The sequence below is a fragment of the Elephantulus edwardii genome, unplaced genomic scaffold, assembly GCF_000299155.1.
Source record: "Elephantulus edwardii isolate Elephantulus edwardi_28Jun2011 unplaced genomic scaffold, EleEdw1.0 scaffold00065, whole genome shotgun sequence".
In the NCBI taxonomy this organism is placed as follows: domain Eukaryota; kingdom Metazoa; phylum Chordata; class Mammalia; order Macroscelidea; family Macroscelididae; genus Elephantulus; species Elephantulus edwardii.
This window is the reverse complement of record NW_006399815.1, coordinates 16,279,302-16,296,772: the sequence shown is the minus strand read 5'-3', so window position 1 is coordinate 16,296,772 and position 17,471 is coordinate 16,279,302. Positions and strand designations below refer to the sequence as shown.

General features: G+C 35.8%; 1 pseudogene; it reads left to right on the top strand.

Moving 5' to 3' along the window:
- Positions 1–11,162: 11,162 nt before the first annotated feature.
- On the top strand, positions 11,163–11,702 carry LOC102871085 (annotated as a pseudogene).
- The last annotated feature ends 5,769 nt before the right edge of the window (positions 11,703–17,471 follow it).

Sequence of the window (17,471 nt, the reverse complement as noted above, 5' to 3'; positions counted from 1 at the left end):
TCTTGAAAGATTTTGCCTTTAACAGGGTACAGTCTTAATACTTTTAAATCACTCTTTGTTAGTAGAAAATATTTCTGATTTCCTTCTCTGATAGATTTTTACCTTATAAAAGACCCACCTTTACAGTTTTTATACTGTTTGAACACATTGGGTTGAAGAAATGGTTCTTGAATTATCTTTCAAATATAACCATTGATGAATTTGAACTGTCAGAGTCATTGCCTTTAGATGATCAGCATGGTGATTCCAATAGTTCTCTGGAGGAAGTTTCTCTAGAGTGTTTCAGTGTGTCTAAGTAGAACTAAGATTTCAAAGGGTGATTTTGCTTTTCTAAGGGAAATCATTCTGAGAAGTTTGGGCGTAAAATGACTTTTTTTAAAAAGTCACAAATCGTGAAACTTTCTCTGTTGAGGATTTGGAATTTTGTTCCTATTGATATGACTCTGTTCTTGTTGCTGTTGTGTGCCTTTGAGTATGAACAGATCCATAGCTAACCCTCCAGCAGGTTTTCAGAGGCAGAAATTGCATCTGAAATTAATGTAGATTGCCCATCCTTCTCCCATGGAACAGAGAGTAAATTTGAACCATATTTTTAGTATTGAAGCATAGCTTCTTACTACTTAGGCCATCAGAGCTCCCAATCTGATTCTCTAGGACCAAATGAAGTCACTTACATCAAACCAGACCAGCTACTAAGTTTCTGTTTTATTGTAAATGCCTGGTCTTTTCTTAAGCCAAAATATGTCTTCCATTTGGCCCTTGATGCATCAGCTTGTGACTTAACTACAAAAATTCTTAATATTTGCATCTATCTTATTGCCAGTGATTTTGAGCATTTCTTCAAGTGTATGTTGTCCATCAGAATGTCTTCAATTGTGAAAAGTCTTTTCATACCTTTTGCCCATTTTGTAATTGGGTTGTCAGGGTTTTTCTTCTGGAGGCCCAATTTATTTTTGTGTTGTTGTTAAATGTTGTTGATTGTAGCACAACACATAATAACTCTATAAACAAAAGACTTGAATCCTATTCTATATTTATTGTTATTTCTCTAAGTTCATAGAATTCTATAAACTTTTGTTATGATACCCTTGTCTGAGATTGTATTGTCAAATGTTGTTTGCCAGTCAGTAGGTATTCTTTTCACCCTGTTGAAAAAGTTTTTGATGAGCACAGGGATTTATCTTTAGAAAGTCCCATTCATCAATTTTATCCTCTCCAGATACTGCATTTCTGGTTGTATTTGGCAGTCTCTTTATATTAATACCAGAAGAATGTCTATTTGTGCTTTATTGACCATGCAAAAGTGTTTGACTGTGTGGACCATGATAGGTTGTGGCTGACATCGAGAAGAAAGGGAATCCCAGAGCACTTAATTGTGCTCATGCAGAAAGCTATACCTGGACCAGGAGGCTGTCTTGTGAACAGAGCAGGGAAGTGCTGCATGTTTTGGAATTGGGAAGGGAGTGTGTCAGAGTTGTATTCTTTACCCACACCTATTAAATCTGTATGCTGAGCAAATTACTTGAGAAGTTGTGAGGAGGAGTGTGGCATGAGGATTGGAAGGAGACTCATCAATAGCCTGCATTATGCAGATGATACAACTTTTCTTGCTTGCTGAAGGTGAAAAGGACTTGAAACACTTGTTTCAGAAGATTAAGGAACGCATCCTTCGGTATGGAATGCATTCAGTATAAAACAAATATTCTTACCACTGAACTGATAGGTAGCATCATGACGGATAGAGAGGAGATTGAAACTGTCAATAGCTTCATCTTACTTGGATCCACAATTAACATGCTTGGTACCAGCAGACAGGAAATAAGGAGATGCATTGCACTGGGAATATCTGCAGTTAGGGACCTTTCCAAGTTATTGAAGAATAGTGATGTCAGTTTGAAGACTAAGGTGTGTCTGATTCAGGCCGTAGTCTTCGGATTACTAGCTGTGTATCTGAGAGCTGGAAAATGATTAAAGACTACAGGAAATTAAATGAAACCTTTGAGCTGTGGTGAAGAGCACCAAACAACCCATGGGTGGCCAAGAGAATAAACAGATATATTTTGGAGAGGGTACAGCTGGAGTAGTCTTTGGAGGCATAAATGATGAGGCTTCACCTCACATACTTTGGACATATTGCTGGAAGATTCTACTCCTTGGAGAAAGACATGGTGCTAGGAAGGGTTAGCAAAGGAGAGGAAGACCCTCAGCTAGTTAGACTGATATAGTGACTGCTGCAATGGGCTCTTGTGTGTCAGGAAGTGTGTGAATGGCTCAGGATAGAACAGAGTTCAGATCTTTTGTTCATAAATTCAGTATGAGGCCTACTCGATGGCATCTAACCACTACAACATTATAAATGATGTTACTTTCTTGGTTTTCTTCTGAGTTCTCTTTGTTACGACAGAAGAATCTCACTCCAGCAGCAGTTTAATAGGGCAGCAAGCAATAAATGATGACGAGAATGTGGAAATGTGGGAACTCTCATACAGTTTTGGTGGGATTGTAAAATAGTACAACACTCTGGGAGGCATTTTGTTGTTTCCTCAAAAAACCTGAACATACCACACTGCAATCCCAAAGGAGTGCAATTCAAATCCACCAGATGTTCTGCTGGAGAAAGAGGGGCAATCTCCTCAGTGCTAGTCAGATCAGGCTCAACAGTACACCCAACAACAAAAACAAACAAACAAACAAACAAACCTCAAAAAAACAAAACAAAAACCCCAACTGAGCATAGAAACTTCGCAGTATCCAGTTATTCTACTGGTAGGAATATACCCCAAGGAAATTAGAGCTAAGACGCAAATAGAGATTTTTACAACAGTGTTCATAGTAGCATTAGTCACCATCTGAAGAACATGGGAACAGCCCAAATGTCCAACCACAACAGAATGGATTGAGAAGGTGTGGTGTATTTACATAACAGAATACTATGCAGCACTCAGGAACAATGATTCAGAAAAGCACTACGTAACTTGGGAGAGATTAGAGAGCATTATGCTCAGTAAACAAACTCAGTCTCACAAAAGTAAATTCTGCATAAATCCATTATTATAAAAATACAAGTATAACTAGTAAAACATGTTTGGAGATCCATAAGGGAAAGGGGTAAAAGCAGAGGGTGAGGATGGATAGGGGCAAAACCACAACGTTGGACAGTTTGGTGGGTGGAGAGAGGAAGTAATCTTTCAAATGTGAAAGATTTGATGGAACCTAAAAAGACAAGGTAATGATAGGCATAGTCCTATGGTGATTATTTTTATAAAACATAACACATGAGGATGATTGTATGAACCACAATGTAAATGAAGAATAGTATGAAACACAATATATACTAACTTTGTAAGCAAACCAATATAAAATATTTTTTAAAAAATTCTTATGTCATATGAGGAAATAACAACTAACTAATCACGTTCAATCCAAGGCTACTTTCTTATTCTTATACAGTCTCATAGACATAACTATTTCCTGAAAATTTCTTTTAACATGCTATTCACTTATTTATAGTCAAGGGTTCAATATTTGGATATAGAACAAAGGAATTAACAGTGAGAGAGACTGATTTCAAGAACTGACTCATGTTGTAGAGAAGATGCAAAATCTCAGATGTGTTGTTCAGATGTCATGACGAAAGGATCTGATGAAGCTAATTTGTCGTCAAGTGACAGGGTCAAAACTCTATGGACTATGTGTGAGTGTGTGTGTGTGTGTGTGTGTGTGTGTGTGTGTGTATTACAAGTTCATTGGCTTTATTCTTTAGAAAATCCAGTCTAAAACATTCTTTATCAGCGCTGGAGGAACATCTTTGCCTTCTATTGGCCTAAAATTCCTTGCAGATCTTACGTCTTATCTTTCTACTGGGCTGGGGAGGTTCCCAGATTGGGTCTATAGGACATACCACACGCAAAGCTTTTCTTTTTTCGGGAATAGGGTAATACTTCTCTGATCATTCTCTCTTCTCTTATAGGACAAAAAATATTGCAGGTCACTGATTCAAGTCCAAAGAAACAGTGAAATGCTAAGACAGAAACAGGATCTAAGTCAAGCAAAAACTAAGCACATTTTTTGCCAGACTTTTTACTACATTTTATGTGGACCATATCTCCAGTGAAACTCTCTTTCATTTGATTGGCTGTTTATAGCAGATCTCATCATTGAAACAATTACCTTGAATCAGACCTTACCAAGGGAATAACTATATCCTTAATCTGAAACCAGTTGGCATACAACCCTAATATCACAGGTATTATAATCAAGCTATTTTCCCTTATATCTAGAATATTGGGCTTGCTGGACCATGACACCACTAGAGTTGACACTAACTCTAAGGAACTCCTTCATGGGCTTTTTCTCTATGACATCACTCGAGTTGATGTGTCTTACTATGGTAACTATGTTGTCATCTCTTCTCCTTGGCTCTTTTCTATCCTATAGCATGCTTAGTATTATTTAGCATAAATTTAAATCATTGGATAATATGAGATAAATATAGTTGCAAATTTCTTAAAAGTAGTATTAGAAAATATGAACACTAATAGCAAAATTGGTTTGAAAATTTTTTTCTATATTCTAATTTTATTTGTTACCTTACTAGTAACTGAGTAGAAGTCTTTCCTCACCTTTTCATTTATATGTACTTATTTCTCAATAAGTTGATATAGATCCATAAATAATAGTTTCCACAACATTATAACTAAAGTTTTAACAAAATCAACTACTAAAAAACACTGACATAAGTGAAAAAATAATTCATAGTTGTAGTCTATGCAAACCCAACCATGTGATTGGAATACTCATTATAATTGGATGCTGAAACAGAGGAAGACCTGAAGCACTTACTGCAGAAAGTCATAAACTGCAACCTCTAACATTGGTAATGCTAGAGGTGATGTTTTTAGCAAACAGGTGGGGTCCGTTTTACTTCTTTTAAGCATGGATTGGAGCTCAATATCAAGAAAACAAATATTCTCACCACTGAGCCAGTTGGAAGCATCATGATAGATGGTGAAGACATTGAGATTGTTAACAACTTCATTTTGCTTGGCTCTACAATCAGCAGTCTTGTTACTAGCAACAGGAAATCAAAAGATGGATTGCATTGAGAAAGTCTGCTGTCAGGGACCTCTCCAGAGTACTGAAAAGCAACAATGTTAGTCTGGAGACTAAGGTGTGCCTCATACAGGCAATAGTCTTTACAATTACTTGCCTTGCGTCAGAAAACTAGAAAATGACTAGGGATGATAGAAGGATAATTGATGCCTTTGAGCTGTGGTGCTGGAGTATTGAATAAACAATGGACTGCTAGGAGAACAAACATTTATCCTAGAGAGGATGAAACCAGGCTGTTCCTTGGAGGCAAGGATTCTGAAGCTTCATCTGACATACCTTGGGCCTGTTGCAAGAAAGGAGCAGTGTTTGGAGAGGGATGTCATGATTGGGAGGGTGGAGAGACAGCACAAGAGAGAAAGATCCTTGATAAGATGGATTTATTTAGTCACTGGAGTGGTGAGAGTAGGTGTCAGAGACAATAAGGTTGGCACAGGAGAGATAGAGCAGGTTTCAGGTCTGTTGTACATAAGATATCTATGAGTCTCAAGCAACTCAATGGCACATAACAACAACAACAAATGGCAGTCGCACATTAGAAGTTTTAAAAAGTAAATTAATGTAGAGTTATAACATTCCAGGTATATCGATATACGCAATCTGGATTTTAAAAAAGAGTTTTATTGTTATAACAAAGTACCCAACACTGTGACGGAAAGTAAATTCCAACTCAGCTACTCTCTACCATATTTTAAAACTATCAGTCTTTAAAAAAGGAGACTGCCCATCTTTCTCCTATAGAGTGGTTGGGGATTAGAACCAATCATCTTTCAGTTAACAGCCAGATTAGTTTTGCACTAACAAACCCATTCAGTTGTCCTTCATAACTAAATACAGGAGTATTCTTATTTTAAAAAAATAATAAATTTCTGTTGAAACATTAAACAAAAAAATTATGGACAATTATTTGGGTATCATCCATTTGACAGTACCACCAGGAACAGACTGCATTATCTGCAGACTGAGACTAGAGACTCCAATTGTTGGGTTCTTGTATTCTGTTTATGGTAAGACAAGTATCTCTGAATTAATTACTAATTTCACTGGGAAAAGTTCCTTTCTTAGGTCTTTTATACTAATTAAGAAGCCATTAGTTTTATTAATGAATATGTATTCTCACATGCACTATGATAATTGTGAAGTTTCAAGTGTTGATTAACTGGAGCATGTATATAAGCTACTTTTGGGGTGTCCTTTTACTTTTAGCATTTACTAATGTTAGCAGACTATCAAAGAATGTGGCTTCTTTTTTAGGATAACTACTACCAGTATGGTACAAATTGAAACAAACTCACATTTTAATCACAGTCTCAATTCTGAACCAGTTCACCATACTCCCTTTAGACATTTTTAGTTACGTTTTAAAACATTTAAGTACGATGATTTACTCAGTTTTTATCCTAACTTAGAAATTCTTATTTCTTGGCTTTTATTTATGTGACTAGAACTTCTTCATGATTTTTTTGTCATGGAGTTCTTCAGTGATGTGAATGAATACCAGGCTGAAGGCTTAGAAGCTCACAAAAAGGCAGAGGTTTGAGTCTAACCAGAGACTCCTTGGAACAAGGCCTAATTTTCTACTTTAAAACAAAAAAATCAGCCATTGAAAACTTTATGGAATGTAATTCTGCTATGACTCACGTAGAACAGCCATAGTCAAAACCAAATCAAAGGCAATTGCTTAACTTGCAGGTTGTCATTTTATTGATACCACTGGGTCACTTTACACAATAAAAATATCTGCTTGGTCTCTATAAACTCTTGGTTTTTCAACACAATTCATTCTTGTAACTGGCTGCAGTTAGAAATTAAAGTTTTTCAGCTTCTTGTTTAAAGAATAGGTTTTGTAAAGAGATGAAGTGAGATGGTTTCGCAATCTCCTCCAAGCACAAAGGGACCTCACAGAGAATAAAACCCAGAAAGACAATTAATGTAATTTTAACTAATTGATAAATTATAAAACATACTCTAATTAAAAAATTATATTTCCACTTCAGCTCTTACAGATCTAAAAGAATAGTATTGTTTACTAACTAGAAATTAATATCATTTTGGTATCTAAGCAATATAATAGAAATTTAGAGGACTGAATGCTGATTTTTTCCCCTCTTTTGTTTTGCAACTTATTTATAAACAGCCACTTTTTTCCCCCCTAATTATAAAATATCAACTTTTGGTACAAGTATTTAAGATGTGACAAAGATAAAAGATGTATTTAAAATCCATTCTATTAGGAAATAGGAACCACTCTGGTGGTTAGTGGTGAAAGAGGTTCATTGTTAACCCAAAGACATGTGATTGAAATCTACCAACCACCCCTAGGGATAAAGGTGGCCAGTCTTCTCTGAGGAGATTTACTGTGTCTGAAAACTTGTTAGAGGGTCAGTTATTTTTGGGTTCTGATTCAACAATACATAACAACAGCAACAATAATTTGGAAAGAGTTTCTGCTCGGAAAAAGACGTGGGGAAATATAAAACCTTCTTCGGGATCAAAACAAAAGTGCACAGAATTTGTAATTATAGAGGGAAAAAAACTCTGAAGTCAAATCAAGTTTTGACCATTCAGTTCTGTTTTAGCATGTCTGTGTATTTATGTGCCTTCTAACATTCCTTTATGAAATACAAGTGGTTATTATAGCTACCTTTTTCCTGTTCTGTAGTCCAAATAGATTTGTGAGTACAAATAATTTGTAATTGGAGTACATAAGTCTCAATAGGAGTTATAGTTAAGTCCGATGTGGAATCTCTCATTTATTTACAAAATAAAAGTATTTTGTGTATATATAGCCATCCTCAGGGCAAAAAAAGTAGATTTCTCACTTCTCTTTATTGCATATACACTAAAAAAATATTTACTATTATTCTTGAAATGAGAGTGGTAAAATGCTGTCCCCTGTTCACTTTAATGGGAAAAATTGCAAGTGATTTAAAGATTCTTTGCATGAAAAATTATATATTATATAGATATTAATAGTTCAAATAGATATTAGGTGCCTTTGAGTTGTGTTGCTGGAGAAGAATTTTTAATATACCATGGACTGCCAAGAAAATAAATAGGTCTGTCTTCAATAGGGTGAAACCAAGTCTCTCCTTAGAGGCTAGAATTTTGAAGTTCTGCCTCACTTACTTTGGGCACGTGGCCAGAAGAGATAGGTCCTTGGAGAAGGACATCATGCTCAGAAGGGTGGATGGACAGTACAGGATAGGGTGAGATGGATTGGATCAGTAACTGGGGCAATGGGGTTGGTGTGTTAGAATTAGTGAGATTGGCTCTGGACAGGGAAGAGTTCAGAGCTGCTGTACATAGAATCACTATACATCACAGGCAACCTAACCAATAATATTTTATGACAGGTTTGGAAGCAGGAGTGACATCTACTTTGTAAACAACATGCCTCCAGAAACTCTATGACCTTTGATAGATGTGATAGTGATAGAGGGGCTAAAGGCCTTTTGTTCATAGGATTGCTATTAGTTGTGCTTGACTCAAAGGCAATCAACAGCAACAACAATAGATATTAATGTAGTTTTATTTATAAATTATATTGTTGTTGATGTTCTTATGTGCAATCGAGTCACCCGCAACTCATAATAACCTTATGTACTATGTACTTATGTGCAAAGCTCTGAGCTTTGCCCTATCCTGGGCCAGTCTCTCTGTCTCTGACACACCTACCCAATTACTGCAGTTACTGTGTTAATCTATCTCATTAGAGTCTTCTTCTCCTTCCCTGACCCTCCACTATCCAAAGCACGATATCCTTTTCCATGGGTGGTCCTTCCTAGCCACATACCCAAAGTATATGAGATGGAGTTTCTAAATCCTTGCTTCCAAGGATCAGCCTGGTTTTACGCTCTCCGGGATTAACCTGTTTGTTCTCTTTGCAGTCCGTAGTATATTCAATACTCTTCTCCAGAACCACAACTCAAAGGCATCAATTTTTCTTCTGTCATCTTTTGTTATTGTCTAGCTCACTGATGCATATCTAGTAATTACAAAGACCATGGCCAGCATAGAATATAGTTTCCAGACTGAAATCCTTGTTCTACAGCACTTTTGAGAGGTCCCTGACTGCAGCTTTACCAGAGTAATTAATCTTTTGATTTCTTGACTACTGGTGTCAAGAGTGTTGGTTGTGGAGCTAAGAAAGCATAAAGAATTAACAACCTCAATCTCTTCTCTATCTACCATAGTGTTGCCAATTGGCCTAGTGGTAAGAACCTTTGTCTTCTTGATGTTTAGTTCCAATATATACTGCAGACTGTAGTTCTTGATCTTCTGTAGCTAATGCTCCAGATCTTCCTCAGTTTCTGTGAGCAAGATTGTGTCATCCGTATAAGTAGGTTGTTGCTGAGTCTTCCTCCAGTCTTGTTGTCACATTCCTCCTCATAAGTCAATATCCCTGAATTATCTATATATTGATTGAAAAGATATGGAGACAAGATGCATCCCTGACACACTCCTTTCCTGATTTTGAGTGATGCAGCATTTCTTTGCTCTGTTCTGAGGACTGCTTCCCACTCCAAGTATAGGTTTTGCATGAGCACAGTCAGGTGTTCTGAAATTCCCATTCTTCTCAAGGTTAGCCACAATTTGTTGTGATCCATACAGTTAAATGTCTTTGCATAATCCATGAAACACAGAAACATTTATCTGGTACTCTTTGATTCCAAGAAAGATCCGTCTGATGTTGGCAATAATATCCCTAGTGCTACTGCCTCATCTAAACCTAGCCTATACTTCTGGTACTTCTCTGCTGATGTCCTGTTCTGGTCATTTTTGAATAATCTTCATTAGGATTTTGCTTGTGTGTGATATCAATAATACTGTTCAATAATTTCCACACTCTATTTTGTTACTCATTTTGGGAATGGGAACAAATATGGATCTTTTCCAGTCTGTTGTATACGTAAATTATATTATGTTCTTTAATTGAATAACTACATCACTTAGAGATCTTGAAGTTCAATGTTTTGAATGGATTTTTTTGTTTTCTATCTTAGGAAGGTAGTGGGTGAGTTTTGTTTGGTTTATTTTCTAGGTAGAAAAAAAAGGGTTAGTGTTTCACAGGTTGAATAATTATTGCTGTTTATCAGCTCTTCTCTTTCATGGAAAACACGGTAAGATGGTACTTTTCTACTCTGAATTAGAGGTAGAATCTTTTTTGTTTCTTGCATGACTAGAAGTTGCAAATGCTTTAATTCTGGTATCTTTAAGAACTAGTGCATGACTTTCCATTTTTCTCCTTATGCTCGGAGAAGAATTAAGGAAGAACTTTCATCAGCCTGAGGAAAAGAATCACTGCCATGTGTGCAGCCCTATTACTTGCATAATTTGAATAGGAACCTAATTTAGGCAGGTGACAGATGTGAATAATGAGCTTCTACTGTGCATGCGTTATGAGAATAGTGATTTTGTGTTAACAAAGAATAATCCAGCTCACTTGAATTCATGAAAATTTTATAATAATAACTTCATTTCTGATTTGGTAAATTAAGATAATTTTAAATATTTTAAGAAAGCAGGAAATACCTGAAAGATGCTTACCTGTGTTTTATTGACTGTGTGAAGGTATTTGACTATAGAGATGATATAACAAATTATTAATAGTATTGCAAAAAAATGAGAAATCAGGAACACTTAATTGTGTTCATCAGGACTTATTCCTTGACAAAGAGGCATTCAGAGAGAGTAAGGGATGTTGCATGAGTAAAATCAATTAAAGAGTGTACCAGGACTGTATTATTTCATCACAGTTATTTAATATATCATTGTGTATGTTTAACAAATACTTTGAAAAATTGGAATATATGAAGAATAAAGGAGCATCAGTATTAGGAAGCCTCAACCTATGGTATGCAGATGATGTGATCTTGCTTGCAGAAAATGAAGAAGACTTGAAACATTTACTGAAAAAGCTCAAAGACTGCACTTTCAGTATGGATGCCACCTTAACATTTAAAAAAATCACACAGCTTCTCTCTCGCTCTCTGCGCTGCTGTAGCTGACCCTCTGCCTTCTCTATCGCTCTGCATCCACACAGCCCTACAATGGCTAAAACAGCAGTGGCCTACAAGAGAAAAAATGAAGGAGCTGTCCATGCTGTCACTGATATGCTCTTGCTTTTACCCGGAGCCTCGCAACATCAACATCTATACTTATGATGATATGGAAGTGAAGCAAATCAACAAATGTCCCTCTTGCCAGGCTTTTGAGCTCATCTTAACGTCTCCATCTCCTATCTCAGAAGGCCCCCGAACTTTAGCTTCTCCAAAGAAGGAAGATCTGTCCCTGGAGGAGATCCAGAAAAAAACTGGAGGCTGCAGAGGAATGAAGAAAGTCTCAGGAGGCCCAGGTGCTGAAACAATTGGCAGAGAAGAGGGAACACGAGCGAGAAATCCTTCAGAAGGCTTTGGAGGAGAACAACTTCAGCAAAATGGCGGAGGAAAAGCTGATCCTGAAAATGGAACAAATTAAGGAAAACCGTGAGGCTAATCTAGCTGCTATTATTGAACGTCTACAGGAAAAGGAGAGGCACGCCGCAGAGGGTGCGCAGGAACAGAGAGCTGCAGGTTGAACTGTCTGGCTGAGGTGACTGCGGCTATGACATGCCCCATCATTAGTAAATTCTCCCTGCCTTTATTATAATGGATCATCCAATATCAATATGGGAAATGTATGACATAGTTTTTAAAAAAAATAAAGAACTCATTATTAAAAAAAAAAAACCAACCAAAAAACATCACGACAGACTAAAAAATTTTAAAAAAAAATCAATGCGGAAAAATAAAAGCACACAAAACCCCAAAAATCCTCACAACTGGACCAATAACCAACATTATAATAATGGAGAAAAGTTTAAAGTTGTCAAAGGTTTCATTTATCTTAAATCCATAATGAATGCCCATGGAAGCCATAGTCAAGAAATCATATGATTAATTGAATTGGGCAAATCAGTTGCAAAGGTTCCTTTAAAGGGTTTCTTTTGGTGGGTGGAGTGGGTGGTTTAATTTATTTTAGTGAAAGTTTACAGAGACTTTGGATTTCCATTCATTTATTGTTACACATTTTCCTTCCTGCCCACCCCTTCCTTTTGGAAAAGTTAAAAAAAATTCTTTCATTGTTATACAATCCCCCCAGTCCACTCCACTATGCAGCTTTCATTCTGAACTCTTGTCATGACAATGACACCAAACCATATATTCCTTCTAAACAGTTCTCTCCCACATATAACTCAATGCCGTATACATTATTTAACTCCTCAAAAAGAAAAGATGTCACTTTGAGGACTAAGATGCACCTCACCCAAGCCAATCATTTTACATGCATGAAAAAATACCAAAGCAGATAATAGCCAAGGAAGACCAGCGAACAAGAACTGATAACTGAATTGTGGTATTGAAAACAATATTGGATGTTTCAAGGATTTTCATAAGAATGACAACAAAATATGTCTTGGATAGCTTGAATGTTACTCAGAAGCAAGAATGGTGACATTTCATTTTAAGTACTTCGCACATGTTATAAGTTGCTTGTTAAAGTAGAGGATCCATGAAAAAGAGAAAGATGAATTTAAAAGATTGAGTGTCACAATGAACTCAAGCAAAGCACTGATTGTGAGAATTATGCAGAACCAGGAAATATTTCATTCCATTGTACACTGGAGAACTATAAGTGGAATTCAATCATTGACATCTAAGAAAAATAATAACAATTCTTTTCTTTAATAAAAAGAGAGAGCAGGTGATTAAGAAGACCATAGCCTGTAACAGGCAAACCTTATTTTTAAAACTGACACCATTGCTTTTTCATATTTTGGAGAAGTCCTTGACAGCAAACTTTACAATGCAATACATATGATTTTTTTTTACTACTGGTACCGCCAATGTTGATTGTTGATTGTTGATCTAAGCAACATGAAATCTTTGACAGTTTCTATCCTTTCCCCATCTATTATGTTGACTTTTGGTCCTGTTGTGAGGACTTTTTTTTTTCTTGATGTTGAGATGTAATCCATACTGAAAGCTGTAGTCCTTGATCTTCTGTAGCAATCATTTCATATCCTCCTCACTTTCAGCAAGCAAAATTGTATCATCTGCATAATACTGTTTGTTGATGAGTCTTCCTCCAATCTTGATGCCAGACTCTTCATAGAGTTCAGCTTTGTGCATTATTTACTGAACATACAGTTTGAATAGGTATTGAAAAATAATACAACCCTGACACACACCCCTCCTTATTTCAAGCCAAGTAGTGTTCCCTTTCTCTGTTTGGACAACAGCTTCTTGATTTAAGTATAAATTTAATATCAACACAAGTAAGTACTCTGGGATTTTAATTCTTCTCAATATTAGCCATAATTAGCTAGGGTTCATTCAGTCATATATCTTTGCATAGTCAATAAAAGACAAATAGACATTCTTCTGGTATTCATTGCTTTTAACTGGGATCCATCTGACATCAGCAATGAGCTCTCTCATGTTGCAGCTTCTTCTGAAGCCAACTTGAACTTCTTGTAATTCCCTGTCAATGTACTGCTATAGCTATTTTTCAATGATCTTAACAAAATTTTACTTGCATGAAATATTAATGATATTGTTTGATAATTTCCACATTCTGTTAGATCACCTTTCTTGGGAATAGAGACAAATATGAATCTCTTCTTGTCAGTTAACCAGGTAGCTGTCTTCCAAATTTCTTGGCATAAATCAGTGAGCATATGCAGGGCTGGATCTGTTAATTAAAACATTTTAGTTGGTATTCCATCAACTCCTTGGAGACTCATATTTTGCTAATGCCTTCAGTGCAGCTTGAATTTTATCCTTCATTATCAATGACTCTTGCTTCTGTGGTATTTCCACAGAATTTTTTTCTATGTCAACCAATTCTTTTTGGTACAGTGATTCTGTGTTCTTTCCATATTTTGATACTTCCTAGATTATTCAAGAGTGTGCCTGTAGCATCTTTTAGTATTGCAACTCAAGACTTGAATATGCTTTTCAATTCTTTCAGCTTGAGAAATACTAAGCTAGTTCTTCCCTTTTTATTCTTTGACTATCTCTCTGCACATTTTATTATAATATCTTGCTTTATTTATAAAATCTTCTCTCACTTCCTTCTGAAATCTTGTAAAGAGATATAGGCAGAAGACAAATTGTACTTTTAGTCAAATTGTTATTAGGTACCTTCAAGTTGACTCTGCCTTATAGAAACCTTATGAAGTTTGCATGACGCTGCACTATATTAACAATTTCTGCTGGACTTATGTCCATTGCTGTAGTCACTCTGCTATTCATCTTTTAGAGAATCTTCATCTTCCTCTCTTCCCCTTCACTTTTCAGAGCATAATGTAGAGACATTCAACTAAGTAGAAAACATCTTATTCCACTATGTAATCATGTTTTGTCAAAAATTATTTAAGGAAGGGAGAAGCAAAATCAATAACATTTTTAACATGTGTAAATTCTGCTCTTCCTACTTGAATCAGTTTCCTTGTCTATTCTTTTTGATAAGATTTTTGCTGTTTTCCCATCAGACATTTTTGCATTTATACATTATTCCTCAATTATTTGCCATTTTTATTTTAGACTAGTTTTTTTTATTTGTGACTGAAGGTCAATATTAGATACTTACTGACAATATCTTTATTCTTTTTTTTTTTTCATACGGGGTTGTGTGTGTATGCATGTGCACTCACACATGTCCTTGTATTCCTGCCAGTTTGGGAACGCATTTTCCTTAGTTTCTTCAAATCCAAATTTAGGCCATAGCTTTTTTTGAACTAGTTAAAGATATATATATAATATATTTAAATATATTTTAAAGGTTATATGTTTAATTTTTAACAAAACTTATTTTTAAATCTTTTAAAAATGCTTCAAGAACTAGAAAAAAATATCAAACATTTTTAGGATTGTCTGGCATATCGAGTTTCATTGCTAACTAAAAGGCTATGTGTTTTCGATGGTTTGAATCCACCAGTGGTTTAGTCAGAAAAAGTTGGACAACTTCTTCCATTTGTAACTCTAGGGTTATTGTTATTATTATCTAATTATTATATATTTTCATGGAAAGGAAGTAGTAACAGAAACACAAAGAGATGTTGATAAATATATTTCTGTTGTCCTAGGTTCACAATTTATTTACATAGCATGGCATTCCGAGGAAGCTATTTAGTTCTCTTAAGAAACTATCTTGTTACCTAGTAGAGATATCGACCTCTTGTCCTCATGACCACAGAGACAGAAGAAACAAATTTTCTCACCTTAACACAGTTTTTATTGCAGATAGAATCTTAGTAAATCTGAGTGCATGTATAATGAGCTCAACAAAGAGCTATAACTACAAAAGCAGCCCTAGAGTGTGCAGAGTACAAGATCTTTTTTCATGCTTAAAGGCAAAAGTAATTTATCATAGGAGGCATATGAACAGCAGGAGAGAACATTTACAAAAGAAAAGAGGAAATATAAAGAAGTGAGAGTCAAGGGCCTGAGCCAGAAAGTCTCAAAGGAAGACAGTAAATCCAGGAAATATGTAAGCATTTGCAAAGAGAAAGTCATAGCTTGACAGAAAAGAAAAACATCAGCCGGACACAGGTATCCCTCAGATCAACTTTCTGGCCCACAGATATGTTTTATTTTCTATATTGCATGTTAAAAATATACTACAGCCAATATTTTAAAATGCAGAATTTGTATCAAATTCACACATTCTATGGGGGGAAAAATGGAGAATGGCAACTATTTCCCTGATGATAATCAGATAGAACCACAGGTACCTCTTTCACCTGGCTGTTTTGTGGTCTCTAGTTATCCCACTTGGTCCATTCTTACCCAGGTCTCCTTTGCTCTACTTTGACGTTTCTTCTCTGACCCTTACAGCTGTTTGAATTTTGACTCCTGGGTTAGCCACTAATTTACTGACCGTACAGATTCTAAAAGTCCTCTGAAACACACAAGAGAATGAAAATTGAATGTGTCAGAAGACAGAGTGGATTGAAAATGAATAAAGATAGTTGGGCTAGTAGCAGATCATGTTTTCTTAGGCTAAACACCACTTACCTTATATGAAAAAGTTCAAGTTATCAAAGCAGAACTGAAATTGCTATGTTGTGCTTTCAATTAATTATAATGTTTAACTTAAATCCAAAGAAAATTCAGTTACTAGTTTATATAAAGTATGTGATTAACTTGTTCTCAGGAAAATGCCTTGTTGCTAAATGACTCAAGTAAGAAGTCTTAGTTAAGAGACGACTAGATAAAAATGGCAAATTAAAAAAAACCATTTCTATCACTTTCCTTATGAAGCTAACTTAAAACTACAATATAATGTAATGTAATTACTAAAATACAGTGTTTAATATGAGAAATAAAAGTTGGGCCAAATATGAAGACACCAAAGCATCAGTCCACAGAGACAATGAAATTGCATGTAACATTTTCACAAGTTGGTGACACACTTGAGAAGTCAATTATGTAAGTGGAGAAAAGACGATGTTCTGCCCACAAAATGCCCCTCAAAGAAATCTAAAAACACATCTAAAATTTCAAGAGCGTTTATTAAATTATTTCCACACATGGAGACTTTTTTTTCCTCCTCAGGAAGGTGGTAAAGGGAGAAAAAGCCCTGAGTTTCCCCTCCCGCTTGCTTTTATAGCTCTTTTGAGTGCCCCCATTAGGGCAGGGAGGATTGCGATCCTGGTTGGTGGGCTGGGGAATTAGTCATTTGGTCCGAGTTTTGACTGGCTGGCTACTTTGCCCACCTTTACTCCTTTGGTGTCACGTAGACACTACTTAATTTCTTACTTTTCAGGGGCAGACAAGACCTTACCCGGGGCACTCGTGTTTGCCCTAAGCTAAGAATTTTTATGGCCCGCTTCTGCCTCTAACATTAATGGGGGTTTATAAAAAAATGGGGTTTCTGTTGTCCCTTAAAAGACAAGGCAGGGCAAATAAGAGATATGCTTGACTTCTTTGTGTCAACTGTGATCAGTAAATAAAGGTTAAGAGCTGAATCAACTTAGTAAAGAGAGTGGAATCCAGAAATAGTTCTTGCAAACCACTAGTCTCATCATCAAAGCAAAAGAAAACACAGTTGATTCAATGTATGCTGTATAACATTTGAAAATTATTTGTATAACCTATTGCCTAGGCTCATCTGTCTAGCCTTACCATACACATTCTCCTGTGAATAAATAAATAAGAAATTAAATTATAGTTTCAAATAAAAATGATAAGAAATTATGAAGCTCAATATCAACTGTGAAAACTAGGCCAGGAACTGATTGTGGAACACACCACCAACTACTCATATGAAAATTCAAGCTAAAGCTGAGGAAAATTAAACCAAATCCAAGGCAA